Genomic DNA, 27,535 nt, shown 5'->3' with positions numbered 1-27,535 from the left:
ACACAGGCCTGAATCAGGGTCACAAATACAGTGGCAGGACCCATCATACCTCTGCAGAGCAGATTGGAGAAAAATTCCAAACTAGAAATGGCAGCTTGACAAACAATATTAAAGACTGGATTCAATGAAAATGCTGCAGACCTGGCTTCCACCACAGCCATAAATCACAATGAATTCACAGAATGTTACTGGAAAATGGAGAACAGGAAAAAGACTGTGACTGTGGCAGGCTTTCCGGCCTTGGCTGGTTGAAGACTAATTGAGGGACGTTCTGTGCTGCAAGATCCCAGCATACTAGAAAAACCTGGAAAGTCCTCAGGGAGCAGCACTGCAAAACTGCCTTAACAAGTGCATGCAAACCGCAGCCCCAAGCACTCTCAGGCCCAAACACTCCACACCATCCTGGAGTGCAGACGGGAGGCAGGACTCGTTCTCTTACTCCCCTACCCTGAACCTCTTGAACATTATTTATTTTATTTTATTTTATTTTTGTCAGGAAGGGTTTTTTTTTATTTTTTTACATCGTTGTTTATTTTTAGACAATATTTGCTTCCCCCCATCCCCTCAGGTGTAGTGCCCATAGAGTTTCCTTCACCAATGCACCCGTGCACCATCACCTCAGTCCCCTGTGCTCCTCCCTTCCTCCCTTGATGCCCCTCCCTCCTCCTCCCCTGCAGTATATCTCTGATTTATAATTGTCTGTTTCTGCTTTGTTGTGTTTTATACTGTTACTATTTTTTTACACTGATGTCTTATTGGGTTCCCCTATATTCCTGCTATAAGTGAAACCATCCGGCAATTCCACTCCTAGGATCTACCCAAAAGACAGAAAAGCATTGATTCAAAAGAACACCTGTACCCCTATGTTTATAGCAGCACTGTTTACAATAGGTAAAACCTGGAAACAACCCAGATACCCAAAAATAGATGGCTGGATCAAGAAGATGTGGTACATATACACAATGGAATATTACTCAGCAATCAAAAAAGATAAACTCATGCCATTCACAGCAACGCGGATGGAACTAGAAGAAATTATGCTCAGTGAAATAAGCCAGAAGGAAGAAGAAAAATATCAGATGGTATTTTTTATTTTAATTTTAATTTTGGGGTTACATATTTGCTTTTTCATATATGTACATGTTCCATTCACCCTTCATCAAACCATGCATGCCTAGAGTCCCTCTCCTCCTCTCCTCCCTCCCCACCTACCTCTCCCATTCCCTCCTCCTTCCTTCCTGTTCCCTCTGGGAACCATTAAATTCTCTCGCTAAGTCCAAGATTTATTCCCACAGCATTTTGCCTCTGTTTGTTTTTAGTTATTTAAATTCTACAGATGAACGAAATGGCCTATTATCTATTTCTCACTTTCTGACTTATTTCACTTAACATAATCACCTTGAGGTTCATCCAGTTTGCCCCAAAGCCACTATTTCAATTTTCTCATAGTATTCCATATTCCACGATTTCTTTACCTGTTTTTCTGTTGAAGGGAACTTAGATTGGTTCCATGATTTGGAAATTGTGAATGGTGCTGCTATGTTACATAGGCCTACATCAGTCTTTTTGTATTAGAATTGGAGAGGATGTGGTGAAAAAGAATTCTCATCCACTAATGAGGGGAATGCAAGTTGGTGCAGCCTCTTTGGAAAATGATATGGAAATTTATCAAGAAATTAAAAATGGAATTCTATATGATTCAGCAATATCTCTGAAGGATTTATTCTAAAAATATGAGCATTATTTTTTCAATAGGGTGAAACCAACTACAAATCAACATGAAATGTAATATTAAAGAATTGGGAAATTCTAACATAGTTGGAGAGGTGTTATGCAGACATCAAGGGGATGGTAAGCTTCCCCTACCTCTTTGACTTCATGGTTATAACTAGAGGACTTGTGAGTTAATGATTGTGTAGAGGGTTGTCTGCCTCCGTTGACCAAGCCATCTGCTTCTCACCAGTAAGCTCCTCCTGGATCACATTCTGATTTTGATCTGTGGTCCAGAGCAGAGGATAATGGCAGACTTGGAGTCCTAAGATCAGGGAAGACTGACGAGGCGAGTAGACTGTGTGAGCAGATTGAGAAGCTAATCTTTTGTGGAGTGCAGAAAAGAGCTATGGAGAGCCCTAGGCAGGAGGTCAGAAATGGTAAACACCCAGCACCCAGAGACACAATGCTGTGAGGATTAGCGCTTCCTTCAGTCTCCTCTGCAGACTATATAGTTTTTACCTTGATCTGCTCACTGCTTCATTCATTCATTTATTTATTCATCAGATCTCACTAAGCACCTGCTAGATATGTGCTAGATATGCTGTAAGCCAAAGGCACTGAACTCATTCCATACCAGCTGTACTCAGATATACTCATATGTTGCCCATCCCTGTCTGTGCTGGTTCCTTAAAATTATTTTTCTAGTTAAATCAGGTGGAGAATTTTGGGCATCCTCCCATATGCCATCATTTCTCTTGCCTCCTGTTTCCATAATGCAAATTACCTCATACACAATTATACATAGGGTAATGATGTCAATGCAGCATGGAAGTTAGAGATAATTTTTCCCAAATAAAAGCAGCTGAGTATAATACATATCAGCCTTGCTGAACACAGTAAGCCTGTTTTTGCTAGAGCTCTGTGTATAAAGTTCTATGCTTCTGAGTGGTTTGACCTAACTCTATCATAAGCCCTGTCATTTATAGTATGCAATCTTGCCTAAAACTAGTCATGTCATCAACAATGCATTTGTTGCATCGTAGCAGAAAAGTCTGCGTTTAAATGGTTAGGAGTTGCTCCATTCTGCCTATTCGGAAACGTGTTGCTTTCTGTTTAATAATAGGGTCTTTGAAGTGAAACTCATCAGCAGCACCAAGTTCAGAAAGTGTCACCTGTAGGTCAAATAAATCAAAAGGATAAAAACCTATCAGCAGAAAATGGTTTGGATTATTCTTCACTCAAACTTTTCACTTTCCCCTTTATCAAGCTATGTTAAAGAAATCTTTTAAGTTTAAAAGTCATTCCATCAAAAGTTCAATTTTTTAAATTAGCCTAAATTTTAAAACTACATCATGCCTAGCATGTAGTTTCATATAGTCTAGAGAGAAAACTTTATGCTGTGCAGCATGAAGAAACAAATTTTAAGACTGTTACTGCTAGAATAATTTGAGAATATTTTATTTGAAATGTAAGATAATTGTTTAATTATTGTAAACTTTTTCCACTTTATTTAATTTGAAATATTATGACATTGCAATATGTAAAACCTATGATATTTGGATTATTCTGTCTTTTCCTGTTTTTAACCTAAACCAAAACCTTACCTTGCCACCCATAGGTCTCTCTAATATCGCTGGTCTCCCTACTGGTCTAAACTTCTCTCTGCAGCAATTTCAAGTTGCCCACTCAGACAGAATGCATCTATGCATACCTGTGTGTGCATGTACACTCACACATGCACACATCCTCACAGTCTCACTCTACTTTCCAGCAATACTAAACCATTGGTATTTTCCATACACAATGCAGCTGTGCCCCTTATAAATGATATTCCTTCTATTTGAAAAGCACCATTCTGTCACTTCACTTCTCCACCTTGGTAATTCCTGTTTTGTTTTGTTTTTTAAGACTCAGCTTATCTCCTCTCATCCTAGAGGTTTTCCCTGGCCCTCCAGGAAATGCCCCCTTCCTCTGTGTTCTGGGGTCCAGGATTACTTGGAAGGCATGATCTATAGCAGCTGACCATCTATAACAAACTTCATAACATTCCAGTAGGATTGTTAGCATCCAAATAAATTTTATTTCTGCTAGACTGAAAGCTATGTAAGAATAGAGGCTGTGTCAGAAGTCTTTGTATTTCCTACTGTGTATCACAGTACCAACCACATAGGAGATGTTCGGTAGATGTGTAAAAACTAAGTGCGTGACCAATCTCAAAAAGCAAGCAGTAAGCCTGTTTTGTTATCCCTCTAGCTTCTGTCACTGACATTTTCTTGCCTATTTGTGACTCTTTTTCATTACTGGTTTCTTTCACCAGAATATTATGTGACCCAGAAGTTGTTTTGCTCACCACTTTAGCCCCAATGCCTGGAATAAAAGAAGTGCAAGATAGAACTAAACTGTGAAATGAATGATTAACTCCAGATTTTGTTCTCCTTTACTAGCAGCAAGATTTTTAATAATTGGTATATAAGTTCATTGCCTCTATGGAGTCATTAACATAGTCTGGTTTCAATTAATCTTTAATTTTTAGAAATATTAAATTCCAAAAACAATTTTTCATTCATTTGGAAGATCTATGAAGGCAAGTATAATTAAGAAGTGTAGAGCACAAGTTTCAAAACTTAAAATAAAATGATTATTTGCTAACTTTTACCTCTTTTGTTTTCACTCATCCTCATTTTCTGAATCTGGGCTAATGAAGTACTTATATTATTAAAGAAAATAATTTTACATAATATCAAAGCAGGCTGATCATTAACATTAATGAATTATAGTATCACATGAGTCTGTAGCCAACATTAAAAATGAATAGGGTCATATAACAAGAGAGAATTACTGCAATGACCTAGCCTGTTATTCAACACTAACATATTTTAATTAAAAAGTCATTCAGTAATGACTGAGTCATTCACTAATGATCTCTAGAGGCAAAAGAAATAGATACTAATGTCTCCAAATAGCTTCCTATGATAGCATTTTATATCAACTGAGCCTAATCAAACTAATAACAGTTAACACTCTCTCCTCAGGCCTCAGTTAATACTTTATGCTTCATTTTTCACACGTATTTTACTTTAAACCTTGAAATGAACAAGCATTTCCTTAGTACCTATTATGTTCTAGGCTCTTTGCTCTTGCCTCTTCTCCAGTCTCATTTGAATGATTCTACTTTCCTCCATTTTTAACCTAGGGTAAAATTCTAAATAATTTTCTGAATTAAAAAAGATCTAATTCCTTACCTTGAGAGAAAGAACCAAAAGTGAATGAAAGAACCAAAAGTAGAATTAGAGACTTTGTGATCCAGAAATATGATGATATAATAGAAATGTGTGAAAAGAACAATTGCTTACAACAGAGAGAGTGACTCATTCTCCACTGTGAGTTGAGAAAGCTTTCAGGGGTGAGAACATTGTAGATGGATCTGGAATCACAGAGGTCTGAGTCAACCTGGCTAGATTTTTAGGATCTCAGAGGAAGATTAGGGCCACAGTGAGAGGCACCTAGTCTTCTAAGTTATGTCACTTGGTGAAAATGCTAGAAATTGAAAGGTGGTCATTTTTGTTTTCCTAGGTTTTTTTATATATAGTTGACATTATATACATTGTATCAATTTAAGGTATAGAGCAAAATTATTTGACTTACATGTACTGTGCAATGGTTAATACAATAAGTTTAACTACTGTCCATCGTCTCATAATGACATTTTCTCATGATGAGAACTCTTGAGATCTTCTCTCCTAACAACTTTCAAATATACCATAGAGCAGCATTAACAATAGTCACCCTACTACACAGTACATCACTAATACTCATTTATCTTTCTACTAGAAGTCTCTATATTTTGGTTACCCTCTCAATTCCCCCAGCTCTGGTTTGGGTTTGTTTATTTTTATTTTTTTAGATTCTCTGCCTGACTTACTGCATTTAGCATAATGCCCTTAAGGTCCAACCATGTTGTCACAAATAGCACGAGTTCCTTTTATGACTGAATAATATTCCATTGTGCATTTGTCACAGATATCCATGCATCCATCAATGGACACTTAGGTTATATACAAGTAATCCCACAAACATTGGAGTCCAGATCTCTCTTTTCATTTCCTTCAGCCATATTCCCAAAAGTGGAATTTCTTCATAGAATGGAGGTCTTTAAGTAACACAATGATCAAATTTGACTTTGGGAAAGATAGTTCTGGCTGCTTGTCAGAGGATAACTAGATGGAGTAATGGAGGACAGGGAAGAGCGGAGGTTGCTGCATGGCCCAGAGTCGTCTAATGACTAAAACATAATCAGGTAGGATGAGAGGAAACGTTTATTCCAGGGGACATTTAATAGGGTATCCAACAGAGCGTGGTGTTTGAAGTGAGAGAATGTCCGCACTTTCTGACTTTCAAATGTGGTCAAAGAGTGATGGCATTACCCAAGACTGAGGATACAGGATATTCAACATGTTCAGAGGAAAGATAGGCTAGTTTTAAATATATTACATTTGATTCATTTAGGACCCATCAGGAAATACTGGAAATTTTTATCAGTAGCCCAAAATGTGTGGATGTCTAGACTTAGAAATTATGGGTGTGTAAGAAAAATGAAGTCACTTGAGAAATGGACAGGGAGAACACTGTATAAGGACATGGCAGTCACCATTATGATAAGCAACTACTCTGAAATCAGAATCAGTATTAACTCTTCTCTTTGTTTGGTGCCCCTAGTAGCTTTAATGCCATGCACTCTTTTATTGAAATTCAGACGAGGCATTTCATTAGGTGTCTTCCCAGGATGTGACTTACCACTGGGTCAATTCTCTACATCATCTTCAACATTTAGAGTATTTAGAGTATTAGCTTACAGCAGTCCCTATCCAAAGTCTCATCCAAAGTTTGCGTATTCGAAATTGGTGGTCCTGGATAAAGGAAACAAAAGTATAGACGGAACATTCTTTCTTCCAAGGACCTATGGATCAACATTGCAGTGAGGATCCAGTGGAATTGCTTGATTTTTAAAAAGCAAATTTTTTTAAAAGGGATCTCTGATAACAGTTCTTAGATCTAACTCTAGAATAAAAAAGTCATGAAGATTTAGGGTAATTGCAATCACCTGCCACTTCCCCCTTTTCCACAGGATGTAGGCAATGGGATGCTTTAAGAAATGGAACACCTTGGCAGGCTTAGTGCCTTTCCCCTACATAAATGTCCAAGGTTGTGGCGGATCAGTGCTCTGCAGGAATCTAGCATCTTCCCCATGTATCAGTTCTCTTTCCAGTAGGCACTGGATCAGTCAAAATTGCCTTCTAACACCTCACAGGTAATGTCCTACCCCTTTAAGAACCACTTGCCTAAGCTGCTATGAACTATAAGAAGTCAACTCTTAGCCTTAAGCCTCTGACAAAAGTTTGGGATTGTCGGGAGAGAATAGAGAAGCCAGAGAGGAGAAGAATGAATTGCTTGGGAACCTCTCCAAGATAAATCCATCTGAAATGAGGGATTATACTCCTTCTCTTGAGTCAGTAATATTCAGAAACTTAGAGGGATGAAATAAAGTCTCAGCACAATTTGACCCTAATCAGAGCCAGAATTCATTTTTATGTTTCTATCAATGGATAACATTTTTTTAACTTATAAGATGCAAATTTCTAACCACTATAGTGACAAGCCACTTTTTGTAAGAATCACATTTAAGATGAACAAAAACAATATGCAAGTAGCTTCTCTTCCCAACAAACAAATGAAAAAAGAAATCACCAAAACATTTAACTCAACTCGTACAGATCAGATCCCAGCATGAGGAGAGAGATGCTGGGCGCACTCATGCCCATCTGCCGCCGACCACCCTCCTCCACACAGCGCAGCATTGCTCAAACAGCCTCCTCAACACTCAAAGATTTCAACACTTAATAGTACCAATTATAAAACATATGCTTTTAACGTCGTGAGCTTTTGGTAGAAAAATGGGAGTGGGGGGGAGGGCAGTATTACTATTTTGTCCCTAACCTCCATAATAAAATTCTCACTTTGTGGGCACTTCTTTATATGTCATCCCAAAGTCGGAGAATAAGAGAAAATTTGAAGTTTCTTCCACCCATCTTTGTCATAGCTGTCAGAGAAGGAAAAGATGATCTGAATCTCATTATCTTTTTATTATCCCAGAGACTTCTAAGCCAGACAGTTATCAAATTTGTAGGATAAGATGGCAGTTTCACCAAAACTGTTGCAACATAATGAATGCTTTTGATAACCAGCAAGAACTGGAACAAAAGAAAGGATAAAGCTAGCATTTTAGGGTTTTATAGCCTACAAACCTATAAATAAAAACACTTCAAGTATTCATTTCCCTCCAGTGAATGATAGCAAATCTAACACTGTATCTCATATCCTCAGAGCCACTCTTGGAAGCTAGTCAGTTTAAGGCCACAGTGAAGACTAGAAGTGACGAGGTGTGGGTTGGCACTTGGCAATGAACAGAATAGTATCCACTTGAAGGTTCTTAGAATTTTGGGAAATCATCTAATGAGAATATGATATCATATTTTTAGACTCTGAAGTTACTGCTTTTAGCACGTGTAAAGGAAAGCCTTGTTCTTAGCTTAGAGTTTCATTCCTTTCATCTTGCCTAGAATAGACATATGTTTGGGTCCTGTCCCAGTTTCTGTGTCCTGCTTCTTGGATCATATGTGGGTGCCAAGTACTTCTCAGCAAGATTCCCCACTTTACCAAACCCCATGAATGATCAAAGTAGCTATGATGAGGAGACAATGAAGCCAAGCTGGTTCTTCCTAAACCTCCATCTTGAAGCACAGCCCCATTTTTCTCAGTATAAAAGCCAAACTTCTTAAAATGACCTAAAAGACCTTTCAATGTCTGGCTCTCCATTCCCATCTGTCCTCACCTGCTATTTCTCTCCTCTTACACAGTCTCCTTCAGCCACTTCATCTCCTTACCTCCTCCAGATCCCAGGGTCTTTGCACCAGCTATCCCTTTTCCATCAAATCTCTGCAGGGCTCACTCTCCTCACCACTTCCATTCTCTCAGGAAGGCATACCCTGACTCTCCTGCTGAAGCTCTCCAACATCCTGCCCTTCTTTGTTAATCTTTATAGCATTTGTCTTCTAATGTTCTCCAAAATGTATTAGAGTGATTTTCTACCTCCCTCACTAGAAGCATCAAGAAAGGACAGAGATGTTTTACTCTTTGTTGACTTCTCTAGCTCTAGTATCTAGAAAAGCACCTGGTTATAGTAAGCACTCAATAAATATTGAATGATTACTTTTATTTTATTTCATAATTATAAAGTATAACTGATGCTGTTTGAAGTACTGTACAAATATTAAGCCATTTAAATCCTGGTAATCACCCTACAAAGTTGTTTTTAATCCCTATCTTATATAAAAGAAAACTTAGGTAAGAAAAGTTAAGTTGAATTGCCAAAAGTCACATAGCTAGTAAATGACAGAGGAACCCCCTGTTCCTGAACCCTGCTTTTGCTAAATAAATGAACGAAATATGAAGGAATCTCCATTTTCTGCCCTGTGACCTGAGTCTTCTACTATGATCAAATAAGTTATCCCGGTGTTTAACACTGATCTAATCAAGTGACTGTGCTGGTGTTCTGCAGCCCTGGAAGGGAAGTTGGTAGCTTATTAGGTATCCAGGGGCTACTATCAGGGAGAGAAGGGCAAGTTAGTCTACTTGTTCTAGGGCAGGTCACAGGAGAAATACAAAAAGGGACAGAAGAAAACATGCAAATTCAGAGCCAGGAACTAATGTAGACAGGACTGAGGAAATGGGTTTCCAGTCTCTTGGATCAGCTGTACTCCTTTCCTTCTGATGTACCTTGTCTTGCTTCTACCAGATCTAAAGCTACCTGTGGGTCAGACTGATAGATATTTGCATACTAATTTATGCAGCTAGATATAGCTTTTAGGAACAATTACCTCAGTGTTTGGGAAACTCAAGATGATTGAAAGGGTGTAATTAGAATTTGGGAAGAGGCACATTTCTTACTAGTTTTCCGTTGAGTCGATACTTACGAAATCTGTGCTAACAAACTGTTGCCAAATAAAGATCCTGCTGGGTTTTCTTTAATTAATGAGATGGCTTGGTAATTATTCCATTAATTGTTTAAATGCAAATAAGTGCTATTAAGGATCTTGAAAAGTATTTTCTCTAAGATATATTAAAACTTCCCCCTTGTCCTCTCATTTCTGTTCTTAATTTACCTAATAAATCCTTTTAGTAAATGATACAAAAATCAGTATTACCCAAAAAGCTATAGTGAAATTATCACAAATTATGAATTAATGGAGTCTGAATGGAAGTGATGAATTGTATTTATGTTCTTGAAGAAGATTCTTATCTTCATTATTCTAACGAGTCTGCATTTCCTATGTAAGCAAACAGAGTAAAATAATGGAAGTTGTAAAAATGAGAACGTTCAACATTATGAACAATAAAACTCTGATAAAAATACTTGTCTTGGATATATAATGCTAACCTTTGAAAACTCAGTGGTTCTTAGATACTCTATGGGCGGTGGAGGGGGGAGCGGGGAGCGAGGCACAGAATATCCTTGCTTTAATAGAATTCTGTTCCCTGCCTGTCAAGACACAAGGCTGCAAGGAGGGGGAACAGAAGAGACATCTTCCCTCAACTATACCTGCAATGAGGCTTTTGAACTTTGATCATGGCAAGAGGTTGTGATGGATACAACTGCTCAGTCAGGCTACCTTGAGTAGACCTGTCAGTATATCCTTCCTGGAGGCTTCATGGACTGGTCTGGAAAATAAGCAAGGATGAAAAGAAGGGATGCAGATAAAACAGAGAAGAAAGATGATTCCCTTTTAGCCAAGGAAATTTCCCAGGGCTCTCCTTGCTTCAACAGGAGAATTCACCTCTGTGGATTCCTTGTTTTTCCCTCGAGCCCAACCACACCAGCCCCCTCCCTCCCACACTCAGTAAATCAACTTCAGCACACCTTGCTCCAGAACTTCTTTTGTCTAGATTCTACAAAAGGTCAACTTGACACGGTTATATCACTTTACATCTACTCAGGCATTCCATGCTGCTTGGAAAATGGTTAAGGAATATGCTTTCCCCAATACATTCTTTCTGGGGCTGAGCCTTATTCTGAATGACAGCTCTTTTTGCTCACAGCCTTTTTGCTCGTGTCCTGTAAAGCCATTGTATGGATTTGTATTTTCATGGTGTCAGTAACTAAGTTGTGTATAGGATGCTTTATTAATTAAAGTTGTGAATCAATCCTTTTATACATCATTATACTACTGCCATTTGGTCTCCAAATCAAGTGTCATGTTGCCAGGTAGGAATGAGTCTACAACCAAATAAAAGAGCAGGAGAGCCCAGCAGGGTTTCCAGTTACTATGACAGATCAGTTCCTTCCTACACTAAGTGATTTTCCAAATCAGCCCAAGTGGTGACAATTCATCCTGTGGATGGAAGCCATTACCCATCAGAGGTTACTTGGCAGGTTTGCATAATATGGGACAAGCAGGCCGTGGTACATTAATTAAGATATGTTAATGATGTGAGCAGAAGTGTTTGGCAGCATTAATATTCCAAATACTATTATGGACAAATAGGAGTGTTTATATACAATAAGAACCATTTTTGTCTGAGATAAAGGCTAGCCACATCTAGAAAAGGTTTTTTTTTCTTTCACATGGAAACTTAAGAAAAAGCAAATGGGAATCAGAACATGGCTTGGTGAATAACACAACAGAGAAATGGGCTGTAGTAGAGAGAATGGACATCCCCAATTATTCCTTGGATTCAGTCATCAGAATAATTCACCATTAAATCAAGTCTATAAATATTTGCCAAGTGCTATGTCTCTTACGCTTAGGGATTCTAAGAACTAGTATGCTATAACCCTTCAGCATTTCTCAAGTAACTTTCTTGTTTTTATCCTTATCTCCATTTTTTATTTATTTTATTTTATATATTTTTACATATTTTTCATTTTTGCACAATGTATGCACTTTCATCTTGGTTATATTCCCCATACAATTCCCACCCCCCTTATTTTGACCCTAGTCCATTTTTTTAAGCCAATAAGTATAGAAGACATATTCGTTCTTAATATGTTGTTTAATGATTCTAATGAATAACAGAAAGAGGAGCTCATTAAGTTAGTTCAAGATCATCCATGAACAGACATCTTCATCTTACTCAATTTAAGAGTGTGCATGATTTATAGCATGACTAGTCTCAAATGATTTTGATGGGAAACTAGAAACAATTAGAGACAAAAATAGCCTAGACTTATGACAGACTTCATAAAGTATACAGTGTGAATATTCACATGGTTAATAAAATTGAAACTATTTAAATAAATAATCTTGAATATATTTGGTTTTTATTTGTGATCTGAATATTCAAAAGGAAAGAAAACCTCAAATTTTCCTTCATTTGAAAAAGTGTTGTTAATGGGATATTATCATGCCACTAATTTGCATACTTTGGGGACAGTTAACATTGTATGTTTATCTTAGATTGTACTGAGAATTGATATGCACCTTCTATTAGTGGTGGTCTGTTCTGTTAACATGGTCCTCTGTAGATTTTCATTCTTAGAATTTTGGCTCTAGTTTTCTTCTGCATGAACCTAGTTGACTGAGTCCCAACATCAGTTGTGAAACCTTTTGTGCAAGTGAACATATAATGAATGTACAAATGCATGTGCAGTGGGGGGAGAGAGAGAGAGAGAGAGAGAGAGAGAGAGAGAGAGAGAGAGAGAGAGAGAGGGGGGGGGGAAATCATTGAAATCATTGGGGGATTATTATACAAAACTCTGTTTTATGTTTTAAGAGAGGTGGTTCATACCTCTTCAAACCCATGTTACCACACCACACCCACCACCCCAAAGTAATAATAACTCTGAACCAGAGTCCATTGGACCTGTTCACCTTTTGGTTCCACATACACCCTTCCCTTCAAGAAGTCTGAGTTCTGCTGTCACAATCCAATGGTTTGTTTTGGTTTGGTCTGGGTCTCTGCTTTGTTTCCTTTATAGCCCAAATATGAGTTAAATCATCTGGTATATGTTTTTGCATATATACTCATCAGGGATATTGGTCTGTAGTTTTCTTTTGTGTGGGTGATGTCCTTGTCTGCTTTTGGTATCAGAGTAATTTATTCTCTAAAAATATGTTTGGAAGCATTCCCTCATCCTCAATTTAAAAAAAAAAATTGAGGCTAGGTATTAGTTTGCTTTGAAGGTTTGGTAGAAATTACTACTGAAACCATCTGATCCTGGGTTTTTATTTCTTGAGAAACTTTTGATAACTGTTTCAAATTTCTGGCTTTTGATTGGTCTTTTCAGATTTTTATTTCTTCCTCACTTAGTCTTGGAAAGTAGTGCAATTCTAAGAATTTGTCCATTTCTCATAGGTTATTGAATTTTAATAAATTCAATAGTACATAGATGTTCATAGTAGTCTCTTATGATCCTTTGTGTTTCAGTGGTACCTTTTGTTACTTCTCTTTCATTCCTGATTCTAAAATTTTTCTCTCTCTTTGCTTAGGGAGCCTTGCTAAAGGTTTGTCATTTCAGTTATCATTTCAAAGAACCAGTTTGGTTTCATTGATCTTTTGTATTTTCTTTTTGATTTCTATTTCATTTATTTATTCTCTCATTTTATTTATTTCCTTTCTGCTATTAATTTTTGCTTTCATTTTTCCTCCTTTTCTAGTTCCTTTCAGCATACGTTTACAGTGTTTATTTGAGATATTTTTCTTGTATCTTTATGTAGTCCTGTATTGCTAAAAACCTTCCTCTTATCACTACTTTTGTTGCAACCCATAGGTTCTGATAGCTTGTTTCTTCATTTTCATTTGTTTCAGGTATTTAATTTTGATTTGAGTTTTTCATTGATCCAATAGTTATTCAGTTGTATGCTGTTTAGTTTCCACATGCGTAAGGTTTTTCCAGCTTTCTTTTTATGGTTCCTTTTTATGATTTCTTTTTATGGTTCCTTTATAGTTTTATACCATGTGATCAGAAAAGATACTTGATATTATTTCACTCTTCATGTATTTATTGACATTCGTTTTGTGACATAATATGCGATCTATCCTAAAGAATGTTCCATATATACTTGAGAAGAACATGTAGAGAGGTATATGTTTTTTTCTTCCATCATTCTCTAGAGGATAGTACTCTTGTTGCCACATAGTACACTACCAGCAATAACACATGCTGCAGAAATGGGAAAAATGTACAATCCTAGATAATAAAATGCACATTGATGCATATAAGGGAGAAATATCGTAGATAGGCAAGGAGAAATTCAAGATTGTTTCAAATGAAAATGAAGTTGTTCTACTAGATGGTCTACAAGGAAGGTAGATCTGATGACCCAAGAAAACATAAGGATTTCTCCTGTTGGCATAGGTAAGAAAGCAAGATAGTATCTGATTTAGCTAAACCCCACCACTACCCTGATCATAGCCTCCAAGAGCCATGGCCCCAAACATTTCTATATTTTTACAGGTTCTCCTCACTGTTTTCAGTCTACCAACAAGTAGAGCATCATCCCTATAGGACAGCTCAACAGTTGAGGTCCTCAGAATTCTGCTGCTAGAGCAATACAGCCTATGCCTTTTTCATTATTGAATAAATAATAACACCAGCTGCTTCTTCTCAGCCTTCAATAGCCATTTTGTTCCCACCCTGAAGTTCCATTCCTTTCAAAATCCAAAATATTGAGGATTCTGCCTGATATATACTCAAATAAAATAATGCCCTATGCATTCTTTTTCTTTCCCCAGCATGTCTTTTTATTTATTTGTTTGTTTGTTTGTTTATTTTACAAACTGTTTTCCGTTATCCTTACTTCCACTTTCTGTTCAAGTCTCTGGAAGAACAGCCTAAGACCACTCAGTGGTAGTTCCCACCCAGTTAGTGACTTGAGCAGTGGGAGCTGCAGACCAGTCTTCAGTGGCAGGCTGGGTGCTCCAGTCTTCAGTAGGGAACTGCTGGATAGGCACAGAGGGCACCTGCATGCCTTCAGACCAATCTGCCACCATAGGCTGAGTACCAGTAAACTCAGGAGCTGGAGCTGTCCATTCACCCTGAAATTCCTCCCTGGCCACAGCCTTTTCAGCAGCGGCCTGCTCTTCCGTTTCAATCTCTTCAGGATCCCTGTAGAAGTAGAGATCAGGCATGACCTCCCAAGGGTGTTCACGGGAGATGGTGCCATGCATGTGCAAAACTTCCCGGGCCAGCATCCCCCACATGAGACCCACTGAGTGAGCTCCCTTATTGTTGCAGGGGATGGCAATGTCCACATAGCACAAAGGCGAGTCTGTGATACACAGAGCAATGGTAGGCAGGTCAATGTAGGACGCCTCTGTGAGGCTGGTGGTCAGCCCTGGAATTGGCAACCACCAAAAGTCTTGGCTCCGGGAAAGGTGCCTGGATCTGGTTAGTGAAGGCTCCAGAAGTGAAGCGGCCAGCAATAGGAGTGGCTCCAGTGGCAGCAGCAAACTTCAGCACAGCTCGCTGGCCGGTATTCCTGGATGATATGACACTGACATCAGCAGGATTTTCAATGGCAACAATGACACAGGTTGCCAGCAGGAGCTTCTCCCAGGTTCTCTTCAAATTTTTGATATAGATGCCGTCACTTTTGTAGATGTACTGTTCCATCTGGAAGTCAAGGTTGGTGCCATCTAAGTGGGTTCCTGCTGCAAAGAATTTGAGTACATCCTCCTCCTTCATTTGCAGGACATCAAGGGCTCCAGACATTGTGAAAGTTTCCCCTTTTAAGTTACGACCAGAACGCGGAACAATGCCATATGGACCCTTCTCTGGGTAGCGCGGAAAGGGCTCCCCAACCTGTCTTAAAAACCTTCCCTGTTCAATAGTGATAATTCCTATCATTCTGGAAAAATAGTTTAATATACGAGATAGCATCAGAGGACCCCAAATGAAAACAAAATTGTTGACTGCTAAAAATCATAGGAGTGAAGTTAAGTAATTATTGTTATTGTCCTACAACTTAGTTTAATCAAAATAAGCACACACTGACACCAAAACATCTGTGGTGAGAAACCATTCACTCTCCAATAGCAATTAGTGTCAATAATGTTAAATAGGGAGGTGAGAAAAATACTATAAGCCAATTAACTTATTTCTTTTTTTCTACTGCTAACTTACTCTTTTGCAGAATTTTGATCTTAATGGCTTGATAAAGCAGCTAATTTTTTCTGAACTTGAAGTTTGAACCAAAGAAAACTTCAACAAACTAGTGAGGGCCTTCTAATATTTTATAAAATGAATTCTTGAAAAGCAGAACACCTAAAAATGAAGTATTCTTCATTCAAAAATCAAAAGGATAAGAGCAATCTCTTTGATCAAGGCCAGGACATCATTGTTTAGGAGCAAGATTATGCAGTTCTTTAAAAAAGAAAGCCTAGTCCAGAGAAACACTATGGGGGGGGACAGGGAAAGGAGGGATTGGGGTCCAAATAAGGGGGTTGCAATTGTATGGGGAATATAAAAATAAAATTTAAAAAAAATAAAAAGGAACAATGATGTAAAATATATATAAATAAAAAAATAAAAATGAACAATGATGTAAAAATATATATAAATAAATAATTTTTTTATAAAAGAAACTACAAAAAAATAAAAAAAATAAAAAAGAAAGCCTACAGGATAATGAGAAATTGACAAGTTATGAATTGAATCAAATGAAAACTTGGTTTGGCTTATTCCTCTTATAGACTGTTGGTGTTCTTATTTGTTCCTGATCCAGGGCTTTCAGCTTTTATTCCAAGTAGAACTGGTTCCTTTGTGATATTCAAAGGGCAGCAAACTGTTTTCAAATCTTCCAGCTTGGAGTTTATGATTCAGAGGTTTAGTTCTAATCCCTGCTATATACACATGTGGCTGCATACACACACCTCCATATATAAACCTCAGACCAATTAAGATGTAGTTCAGTTTGGGGTGGGGAGAGGGGTGGTAGACAACCAAAAAACTCTCAGTGAGCCTGCTTTCTGTTTCCAACCAAAGGAAGAGGAAAATGTGAGGAAAGCCCTACAGTGTGAATTGCTAAATTGAACACTCCAGCAAAGAACACCTCTACAGTTCTGCCCCATGAATAGACACTATTGAGGCACTGGAGAGAAAGACCTGAGCTATATTTTACTTAGACCTTTTCTCCCCAACAAGGGATCACCGACTTCCTGCCCTTGACCATATGCTCTCAACCTGTTTCCCCAACACCTGATGAAAAACTGCCCCTGATTTTTCCATGGTGACAAAGCATAAATCAGTCATTTGAAATGGAATATTTTCAAAGTACTCCCATCCTATGTCCTTCTAAAAATCCTCTGGGATAAATGAACATTATCATATAAGCATTGTTAAAATGAATTACTTTTCAGAAGATTTACAGTTTAACATGCTGTGGAAAACTCATAAAAATAAGGGGTTTTATTTTTTTTAGAGAAATTTCAGGAGTCAACCAACCAAAGGCACTGGATTTTCCTGGTGCTCCTAAAATTAATTTATTGCTCAATATCTTATTAAGTCTTCCAGCCAGTGAGACCAGGCCAATGACACTAGCTTTCAAAACCATCTCAATCACTGTTTCCCAAGGCAGGGAGCATTAATTCCCCTTCACACCCTGTTCTGATTTCCCCCATCTTGAGCCATTCCCAATTCTATGCCTCCTTTCCTTGCACAGCCCCTGACACGATATCTACTAAGCCATTGAGTAAGGTTCTGTCATACTCTCAACATCACCCCCATGCAGGCAGGATTCTGAAAGTTTTGATGTGTCTTTCTTTACTGCAGATCAAATCAGTTCTTTGGTTAAAAAAAAAATTTCATCCCCTTAAATTTTATTCTAATACTAATAGTTAACGTAACTTCCTAAAAAGTAAGGGAAAAGGTGAAAGCTGGCTACATTGATGATACCCTGTGATAGTCTCTAGGTAATGGTTCATAAGCCTGCAGTTATGATCTTTGTCTGCTCTTTGAAAACACACATTATTTATTTTTGTATATTTGTTTCCACATTCTGATTTAAGTGTAGAGCCATCTCTAGATCTTAATTTCATTTCCTTAATATGTATTATACTGGTAGAACTTTCCAAATTTCAGAGAATTATAACTGCAAGCCTTCACACTAATGCTTTTCTTTGCTATTTACGACTCAGTTTACGTCACAAATCCTTTTCCTGCAGGGATTATGTGAGGAGGCATGCTGGCCTGCCAGCCCTATGTTACTTTAAGTCTAAACACACAAAAAAAGGGAATAAAAATAGCTGGAAATTGATTATGTTGATATTATGAATAAAGGCAATAGTTCCAATTTTGTATGTCTAATTAGCCACAGCTCTTCCAGAATTGATGCAAATGTCATGGGTTTATAATGTCAGCATTTCATCTTCACAAAAATGCTATTTGATGGCATAAAACCAGAAAAAAGTAATGGTCCCAGCAGACAGCCTGTAGATTAAATAAAGGTCACTATGTTTTAATGAACAGTGCTGTTAATTAATAATAAAAAAAAAAAACCTAGAACATGAGCTGGTAGGCTTTGTGAATTTGTGCCCAAAAAATCAATCTTTATCTAAAACCACTTTGAGTAACTCAAAAACAAAATAACTGCAAAAAATAGAATTTAAATCTCAAACTAAGCACCAAAGTCATATGTATCGATGAAATAATATCATACTTCTCTGTGTGATTCGTGAAGATTCTTCCCTAACATCTAGAAAAGAGGATTCAACCAGATTAGTATTCTTAACCAATATTCTAGATACGATCTAGAACTATCTCTACCACCATTTCTTGGGTTTTTTAATTTCTATATTCACTTCTTTAGTCTTTAAGAATAGGAAAGGTGCTCTTTGTCTTACCAAAATTCTGTATGGACAAATGACAAAAAAAAACTAGATAACTCCTTCAAGAATAGCAAGAAATATGATGAACATCGCCTTTGGTTCTGTGGAGGGCTGCAAAACCAAGCTTCTAAAGGCATCAGTAGGAAAGACAGAAACATTGTTAGTAACACCATTTTTACATTATAGTACATTACATATCCTCCAAATAAGTCTGGTACTCTGCTTATTTTTTCCCTGACCTCTTTAGCAACCATTTGAGTAAAAACTGGGCATTTTATTTCAGTTAAAAACAAACAGAAAATGAGCTGATTTATCTGGCAGCAAAGGCATAAAATCTGTCTCAAGGTTGGCCCAGCAAGGGTCAGAAAAACCATCCTCAATCTAAACCATTTCAACTGAGAATAACAGATTTGTATACTTTTTACTCATTTAAAAATAAAATAAGGAGACCACATCCAAAGAGTCGTTTAGAAAACACCATTAAATCAAAATACAGTGATATCAGATTAAGCATCTGGATTTGAAGAGGAACACATTTCCTTTTATGAGCCCACCCCATTGACTAAATGATGGGCACTGACTTGTTTTTCAATGGATTTTTTGAGAGAGTTGTTCATGCAATTGTAAGAAATAATACAGACATGTCTTTGTATATTACCCATTTTCCTCAAATGGTAACATTTTGCAAAATTGGAAGATAATATTATAATCAGGATACTAATATAGATACAATCCACAGATCTATTCAGATTTCTCCAGGTTTGCTTGTAAACATTTGTAGAATGTGTATATTCCGTTCTATGTTATTTTGTCACTTGTGGAGTTGCTTATAATCTAGCACAATAGTCAAGACACCAAACAATTCCATCATCACAAAGATCTTTCTAGTTTTCCATTAATACACATCCACCTCCCTTCCTACCCATTCACTCCTCTCTCACAATACCAGACTTCTAGCAACACTAACATATTCTGTATTCCTAAAATATTTTCTATTTCAAAAATGTTACACACATGGAATAGCATGGTTTGTAACCTTTCAGGGTTTACTTTTTTCACTCAGCATAATTCCCTTAAGAGCCATCCAAGTTCTTGTATATGCCAATAGTTTATTTGTTTTTATTACTGAGTAGTATTCTACAGTATGGATATACAACAATTTGTTTAACCATTCACATAGTGAGGACATCTGAGTTATTTTCAGTTTTGAGCATTATGAGTAAGTATGCTATGAACATCCATGTTCAGGTTTTTGTATAAACATAAATTTTCATTTCTCTGCTTGAATATCCAAGTATGACTACTAAGTCATATGGATTTGCATATTAATTTTATAATAAACTGCCAAATTGCTCTTTCCTCCATTGTGGAGGTTGTGAAGCAATGCTGGGAAAGGTAATTCTAAAATGACAAGCATGTTTGGTAGGCTGTGGTCTAAGCCATCTTTGCTAGATATAAGAGGGATCTTTGGAACCAGAGGGAGCACACAACTCTTGTAAAACTGCAAGGTGTTTATATTTGAGATGAAGACCCCAGGTGGCATATAAAACAAAATAAAATAATCAGGAGAAAGGTAATGCCTGCCGATGCACACAGAGATATGGTTCACACCAAATTCCAACACAACCTTCCTGCTAAAGCCATTGGACACAGAATCCATGTGATATTGTACCCCTCAAGAATTTAAACATACTCTTATGCATGTAGGAACCCAGTTTTCCCAGCACCTTTTATTGAAAAAACTTTCTTTGCTCCATTTCATATTCTTTGCTCCTTTGCCAAAGATCAGTTGACTGTAAATCTGTGGTTTTTTTCCTGGATTTTCTATTCAGTTTCATTGGTCTGTGTGTCTGTTCTTGTTCCAATACCATGCAGTTTTGATTATTATGCTTTGTAGTATAATTTGAAATCTGGGAGTGTGATTCCTCCATTGCTTTCTTTTTCTTTTTTTCAGGAGAGCTTTGGCTATTCAGGGTTTTTCATGGCTCCATACGAATTTCATCAATATTTCTTCTATTTTTTGAAAAACGTCATTGAAATTTTTATTGGAATAGCATTGAATCTGTAAATTGCTTTTGGTTGGATGGCCATTTTGTAATGTTAATTCTTCCAATCCATGAGCAGGGGGTGTCTTTCCATTTCTTTGTGTCTTCTTCTATTTCTTTTAACAGTGTTTTATAGTTTTCTTTGTATAGGTACTTTACCTCTTTTGGTAGGTTTATTCCCAAGTATTTGATTTTTTTTGTTTCAATGATAAAAGGGATGGTTTTCTTGATTTCTTCTTCTTCCGATTGTGTATAGGAAGGCTACTGATTTTTGTGTGTTGATTTTGTATCCTGCTGCTTTACTAAACTGATTGATTAGTTTGATTAGTTTTTCTGTGGAGTTTTTGAGGTTCTGTATGTATATTATCATATCATCTGCAAATAGTGATAGTTTGACTTCTTCCTTCCCTATTCGGATTCCTTGTATGTCTTTCTCTTGTCTTATTGCTCTGGCTAGGACTTCCAGTATTATATTGAAAAGCAGTGGTGAGAATGGACATCCTCGTCTTGTTCCAGATCTTAATAGAAATGCTTTCAGCTTTTCACCATTGAGAATGATATTGGCTATGGGCTTGTCATATATGGCCTTTATGATGTTGAGGTATGTTGCTTGTATCCCGAGAGTTTCAAGGGCCTTTATCATAAATGGGTGTTATGCTTTGCTGAAAGCTTTCTCAGCATCTATTGATAGTATCATATGGTTTTTATATTTCTTTTTGTTGATGTGTTGAATTACATTGATTGATTTTTGGATGTTGAACCATCCTTATGTCCCAGGAATAAATCCTACTTGGTTGTGGTGAATTATCTTATGGATATATTGTTGCATTCTGTTAGCTAAAATTTTATTGAGGACTTTTGCATCAGTGTTCATTAGATTGGCCTGTAGTTTCTTTTTTTTGTCTTGTCCTTGTTTGGTTTTGAATACCATACACTTTTGATTACTAGAACTATATAATAAGCCATAATATCAGATAGAGTGATTCTTCACACTTCATTCTTTTTCAAAATTGTTTTTAGCTCTTCTAAGGCTTATGCCATTCTATATAAATTTTGGAGCAAATTTGTTTATTTCTATATAAGAAGCTTGCTGAGATTTTGCACTTGATTGGCCAAAAGGTTGAGAAGTGATTAATTTGCTAAGATTTTGATAGAAATTTCATTATACTTACATATCAATTTGATAAGAATCAACATCTACAAGACTTCAAAATCATGAACAAAGTTTTTCATTTATTTAATAAGTCTTCTTTGATATCTTTCATCAAGATTTTAATTTTCAACATGTGTATACTATACATGTTTTGTTAAATGCATAAACACCTTATTTTCTTTAGAGTGGTTATAAATAATATTGTGCTTTTAATTTTGGTTTCCACATCCTCATTGTTAGTATGCAGACATGTGATTTATTTTTGTTATGTTGATCTTGTATCTTGGAAGCTTACTTATCAGTTCTAAGAGATTCTTCCTTTTTTCAATCCCTAATGGCTTTCTCTGTAGACATTCATATTATCTGAAAGGACTGATTTTCCAATTCCTATGCCTTTTATTTTTTTAACTTGCCTTATTGTAGTGACTATATTATTCAACTCCGTTGAATAAGAGTGTTACAAACAAAATCTTGCCTTATTCTTGATTTTAGGAGAAAGCATTCAGTCTTTCTTGATTAAGGAATGTTAGTTATAAACTCTGTAGATGTCTTTTGTCAAATTGATGTAATAAGTCTTTATTCCTAATTTGCTGATTTTTTCCTCATGAATGAAAAAACTAAATATCCACATGCTGAAAATAGATCTTTCACAACCTATATAGAAATCAACTCAAAATGGATTAAAAACATAAATATACAGATGAAACTATAAAATTATAGAAGAAAACAGAGAGAAAGGACTTCTTGACATTGATCTGGATGATGATTTCTACTAGAATGGCTTTTATCAAAAAGATAAGAACAAGCAGTGGTGAGAAAAGGAAACTGTGTGTTATTGATGGGAATGCAGCCACTCTGAAAAGTACTATGTAGGTTCCTCCAAAAAATTAAAACTGGAATTGCCATATGACCCAGCAATTCCACTTCTGGATATTTGTCCAAAGCAAATGAAAGCACTAACTCAAAAATACACTGCACAACCATGTTCAGTGCAGCATTATTTACAATAGCCAAGTTATGGAAATAACATAAGCATCAATTTTAATAGACCAATGAATAAGGAAAATATGCTCTATTCTTTCATATATCTGTATATGTATATATACAATAGAATATTCATCCATAAAAAGGAATGAAATCTTGCTATTTGCAACAACATGAATGGACTTTGAGGGCATTGTAATAAATGAAATAAGTCAGGCAGAGAAAGACAAATACCATTTGATCCCTCTTATATTTGGAATCTTAAAAACCCTTTTGATTTAGTGAAATGGATGATGGGATCAAAAGATTCAAACTTCAAATTACAAATGAGTAGGTCATGGTGGTATGGCATGCAGCATGGTGACTATAATTAATAATATTGTATTGTGTATTTGAAAGTTGCTAAAACATTAGATCTTAAAAGTTCTCATCACAAGGAAAAACATTTTTTATAAAATTGTATGGTGACTGATGTTGACTAGACTAATTGTGGTGATCATTTTATAATATATACCTATTTCTAGTGATTGTGTTTTATACCTAAAAGTAGAATGTCATTTTTTAAAAAATCTTAAAACCTTATAAAACTACTCTTCAAGAGCTCAATTTTTTAAATTAGCCTAAATTTTAATAAACCTTTGCATAGTTGAGATAAGAAAAACAGTACTTGCAGTACTTGGTACTGCAAGTAAAAACAAATTTTAAGATTGTTACTTATAGAGCAAATTGAAATTATTTTATTTAAAATATAATGTAATTTGTTTTAGTAATAGTAAGCTTCATTTTCAAGAATCAAGTCATTATGTTGTACCCCTGAAACTAATAAAATAGCATGTTATATATATATATCATTTAAAAAAAAAGACTAATAAAAGCACAGAGTAGAATGGTGCTTCCTAGTGACTGCAGGCTAAGGAAAATGAGGAGTTAATTCAGTTTCAATTCTGCAAGTTTCAGTTAAGCAAAATGAATGTTCTGGATATCTAGTGTACAGCTTGTTGACTATAGTTAGTAATACTGTATTGTATACTGAAAATTTGCAAAGGGAATAGATTTTAAGTATTCTAGCACACACAAAATAATTAATTATGTGAGGGAATGGTTATGTTAATTAGCTTGATTACGGTAATTACTTTACAATGTACATCAAAACACCACATTGTAAACCTTAAGTTTATGCATTTTCATTTGTCAGTCATACCTCAAAAAAAGCTGGGAAAAGAGAAAAGATGGTTTCCTCACCTGTTCTAAATATGTCAGGTTAAGGAGACTTTTCCCTTCTCCTGCTCAGTAGAACTTTGTTCCATTTAATTGAAATAAGATGGAAATTTCAGGAATGGAAAGACTGAAACTGGTCAAAGTAATTTTCATACCTTTGCTCCCTATCACCTAGACCTGAGGTCTTGGGGGAGTGCATCCCACACTCCGCCACTCTGGGCCTAAAGGAAGCCCTCACAATCATCTGCTGACCTCTGAGATCTCATCTCTTCTTCCTGCTTGTTCAATGATTGGAGATGTTTTAGGTTGTTTTTCACACAGTCTAAAACCAAACCATCAGAGGGAATACTAAGCAATGGTCTAGTAATGAGAGGAAAATTTTGGCCCTAGTATTGCTTCCCCCAAGGCAGAAATTGTGACCCCCATCATGAAATTCAATTACAACTTCCTCTTACTTTATTTGGAAATGAAGAATTTTTTTTCTAACCTCTTGAAAAGGAAAAAAACTGTAGCAAGCAATATTTCTGAACAATTATTCTGCCTCAGTTGCACAGAAATGGTACGTGACAGCCCACCTTTAGGAGACTGGCCATCCATCTCATTGGTGGCATCTGTTACCATAGAAAAAAGAAATCATTATTTGGTAGTATTTGGTTGCTTTGGCAACATTTGGGACTTTCAGCGTATCCTTTATAATATGATCTTTCGCGTTAGAGTACCAAACTTCCTGGCGCAAGTAGGAGTTAGAGGCCAGGATTAAAAAAGTAGACCTTCCATTAAGTCTGGATTGGGCACAGACACAACTGCATGGGCATCTAAGGCTTCAGCATGCTTTCTATATCTGGAAATATGTGCTGGATTAAAAGCAGGTGATCTGGCATCTTAGCCACTTTAATGAATGGATTGACTGCCTAAATATATTCTCAAAACCAAAATGAAGCCAACACCCTTGTATGAGTGTATGGTGGCCATAGTTTTGGCTATGTGTATATGAAGTCATCGTCAGAGATTTATCCCATAGTTACTTTTAAGACACCATAAGTAGGCAGCAATGATATTGGAGATTTATTTCCCATCATGAGAAATGTTTTTAGATTACTTGGAGCAAAATAACAGAAGGATAGAATCATAAATCTCTACTAGGCGTTTCAAAAGTGCAACACATCATCACATGCTCTATCTAAAGAAACAGACCTTTGCCGGAAACTTGCAACAAAAATGCCATTTTTCTAAATTTGATAACAGTTTTTATCCTGGACCCAGAGTGGGAAAATGGGACATGCATTAGGACCTTTACTTTCTAAGCTCTATATTTCTGTTATGTGAATGTTTTAATAAAGACCTCATCTCGCTGTAACAATTAAGCAATTAAAATAAAAATCATTAATAAATAATTCTATATTATAAATGCTGGGTCAACCCTCATTTAAAACAAAAGAAGGAGAAATCGTTCTTTAAAGAAAAATTGATTTTAATAAGCTCACTGCCTACCCCTATAGGGGCAACAAAGTGTCTATGGTGTTCTTACTTCAGAGATGCTTTCTTCTTACAGATTCCATTTGGTTTCTCATTCTATGACTTGCAGCTTAATGAGCCACTTTAGTTGGCCTTTTCCCAAGGTTCATTCACAATTCTTCCTAAATAACCTCAAAGTCATCTTGCTGAAACAGGTGTTATTTTCTAAGCAGCATCTACCAAAGGCCAGCAAGATAATTAATCAGCTTCAGATCTGGAGAATTCAGGGTCTTGTATATGACAAATATATGCCACACACAGAGAGAGTAATGTTTTTGAGACTTTCTATTTATAGGGATATTTTGACACTGTAATAAAAGAATTTAGAATACTTCTAAATATTTATTTCTTTTTCTCTGAGATCAACTCATAAAGCCTTGGGAATTATGTCACTCCTTTCAACAAAATGAAGCCCTTTGTTTTCTGTAAAGCTACTTTCAGAGTCCAGTCTTTCATTTCAGATGTTTCACATGTTACCAGGTAGCTAGAGTTAACTATGCTGTATATTCCAGATAAGGCAGATGGATAATTCAGCCTGCAATGTATTAAAACTAACTCCTAAATTTGTAAAGTATTATATAAGGAATAACACCCCATGATAGTAAATGCAGACAATGTGAGGGTCAGATGTTTCCCAGGTTTGGTTTGATTTGGAGAAAAGGATATGTTATACATGTCCAACATATATAACTAGTATTTTACATAAGTAAAACAGTCTGAGATGCTGGCTTCAGTGATGTATTTGGGGACTCAACTCCAATGGCAAAGGAAGCAAAAGCAAAAATTAACATATGGGACTACATTAAACTAAAAAACTTCCTGCAAAATAAAAAAAACTGTCATTAAAACCAAAAGACACCTTAAAATGGGAGAAAATTTTTGCATATCACACATCCAACTAGGGTTAATATCCAATATCTACAAAGAATTCATACAGCTATACAACAAGAAAGCAAAAGTCCAATCAAAAACAGGGCAGATCCCTCTGTTTATTGCAATACTATTTATAATAGATAAGCTATGAAAACAACCCAAATGCCCAAAAATAGATGATTGGATCAAGAAGATGTAATATATATACATAATGGAATATTACTCAGCAATCAAAAAAGATAAACTCATGCCATTTGCAGAAACATAGGTGGAGTTGGAAGGAATCACACTCAGTGAAATAAGCAAAAAAGAAAAAGAAAAATATTGGATGATTTCACATATAGGAGGAATGTAGGGGATCCAATAAGGGATCAGGAAAAAATTAATTCTAATAAAGTAAAAATCAAAATCAACAGGCAACTATAAACCAGAGACACTCTACAGGGGGAGAGGAGGGAGTTGGATCAAAACAGGGGTGGGAAGAGTCAGGGGCCATGGTGATGGTACACAGGTAAATTGGTGGTAGGAATTCCACAGGGACTATACCTGAGATGGTAAAGTATACATTTTATAAAAATGAAAAATGATGTAAAAAATATATAAAATAATAAAAAAAAATTTAAAAAACTGGGCAGAAAGTTAAATAGGCGCTTCTCCTAAGCAAACATACATATGGCCAACAGGCAATGAAAAAAGGTTCACCTTTACTTATTATTAGAGAAATTCAAATCAAAACCACAATGAGCTATCATCTCACACATTTGAAAATGGCCTGTATCAGAAAGACCAGAAACAACAAGCATTGGCAAGAATGTGGAGAAAATGGAACCCTCTTACACTATTGGTTGGAATGTAGAATGGCCCAGCCTCCATGGAAAACAATATGGAGGTTTCTCAAATATTAAAAAAAAAAAAATGATATAACAGTTTCACCCCTCGGTATTTATATACCTGAAGAATGCCACAACACTAATTTGAAGGTATATGCATACACCAGTGTTCATTGTAGCACTATTTACAATAGCCAAGTTATTGTATACTTGGGGAAACAATCTAAGTATCTAAGGACAAAGTAGTATATCAGAAAAACATGGTATATATACATAATAGAATACTACTCAGTGATAGAAAGATGAATCCTTGCCATTTGCAA

At 36.3% G+C, this 27,535-nt stretch overlaps 1 protein-coding gene and 1 pseudogene across 6 annotated transcripts in view; one reads left to right on the top strand and one right to left on the bottom strand.

The window, feature by feature from the left end:
* Positions 1-27,535, top strand: part of KCNQ5 (potassium voltage-gated channel subfamily Q member 5) — a gene marked incomplete at both ends in the record, with an annotated part of 479,225 nt that overhangs the window by 326,008 nt on the left and 125,682 nt on the right. The window lies entirely within an intron of this gene.
* On the bottom strand, positions 14,602-15,581 carry LOC311167503 (small ribosomal subunit protein uS2-like; annotated as a pseudogene). The gene has a single exon. The product of its transcript is annotated as a small ribosomal subunit protein uS2-like (transcript).

This window comes from Talpa europaea, assembly GCF_964194135.1.
Source record: "Talpa europaea genome assembly, chromosome: 2".
Lineage (NCBI taxonomy): Eukaryota > Metazoa > Chordata > Mammalia > Eulipotyphla > Talpidae > Talpa > Talpa europaea.
Note: the sequence above shows the minus strand (reverse complement) of the source record. Positions and strands in the feature narration are given on the sequence as shown.